We start from the raw sequence: 1,541 nt of genomic DNA, 5'->3' as shown, positions 1-1,541 counted from the left end.
GTTAACCTGTTTGGGCGCATGTCCAAACGCTAGTGGGACACCTACGACAACATCCGGTGAAAATGCAGAGCGCGAAATTCAAAATACAAAATCGTAATATTAAACATTCATGAAAATACAAGTGTCTTACATCATTTAAAAGCTTCTTGTTAATCCAACTGCGTTGTCAGATTTCAAAAAGGCTTTACGGAGAAAGCATACCATGCGATTATCTGAGGACAGCGACCCACGTCAAAATACTTTTTAAACCAGCACAGGCATCCCAAAATCACAGACAGCAATTAAATAAATCACTTACCTTTGAAGATCTTCCTCTGTTTGCAATCCCAAGGGTCCAAGCTACACAATGAATGGTACTTTGTTCGATAAAGTCCTTTATTATATCCCAAAAATGTCAGTTTAGATGGCGCGTTTGATTCAGTAATTCACTCATTCAACATGCACACAAACGAATCCAAAAAGTGACCGGTAAAGTTCATCCAAACAAGTCAAACGATGTTTCTAATTAATCCTCAGGTATTCTAATATCTAAATAAACAATAATATTTAGACGGAGAATAGTGTGTTTAATAGCGAAGATAAATAATGAAGAGTGCACTCTCGATGCGCGCAACATGACTACTTTTCTAATGGGGGACACCTTGGAAAAACTACAAATACCTGAAACCCATTCTAAAGACTGTTGGCATCTAGTGGAAGCCATAGGCACTGCAATCTGGGTCCTATCTATTGTATATCCCATTGGCAAGCATTGAAAAACCTGTGACCTCAAAAAACTAAAATTCCGGATGGATTTCCTCAGGTTTTCGCCTGCCATATCAGTTCTGTTATACTCACATACATTATTTTAACAGTTTTAGAAACTTCAGAGTGTTTTCTATCCAATGCTATCAAGTATATGCATATCTTAGCTTCTGGGCAGTTTACAGGCAGTTTACTTTGGGCACGTCAGTCATCTGAAATTCCGGACAATAACCAGTATGCTAAGGAAGTTAAATAAAAGTACATTTAAAATAAATAAATAAATACACTACCATTAGTGGTGAAATAAATTAATACAATCAAAAGATTGGTGTCACTTACAAATGTCCTTGTTCTTGAAAGAAAAAAAAATTTTTTGTCAAATTGATCAGAAATACAATGTAGACATTGTTAATGTTGTAAATGACTATTGTAGCTGGAAACGGCTAAAGATCTCGTACAACGCTGTGTACTACTCTCTCACAGAACAGCGCAAACAGTCTCTAACAGAATAGTGTCTAGAAGGCCAGCATCCCGGAGTCACCTCTTCACTGTTGACATTGAGACTGTTGTTTGCTGTACTATTTAATGAAGCTGCCAGTTGAGGACTTTGAGACGTCTGTTTCTCAAACTAGACACTAATGTACTTGTCCTCTTGCCCAGTTGTGCACCGGGGCCTCCCACTCCTTTCTATTCTGGTTAAAGCCAGTTTGCGCTGTTCTGTGAAGAGAGTGTAACAGCGTTGTACGAGATCTTCAGTTTCGTGGCAATTTCTCGCATGGAATAGCCTTCATTTCTCA

Source organism: Salvelinus sp. IW2-2015, unplaced genomic scaffold, assembly GCF_002910315.2.
Source record: "Salvelinus sp. IW2-2015 unplaced genomic scaffold, ASM291031v2 Un_scaffold5279, whole genome shotgun sequence".
Classification (NCBI taxonomy): domain Eukaryota; kingdom Metazoa; phylum Chordata; class Actinopteri; order Salmoniformes; family Salmonidae; genus Salvelinus; species Salvelinus sp. IW2-2015.
Note: the sequence above shows the minus strand (reverse complement) of the source record.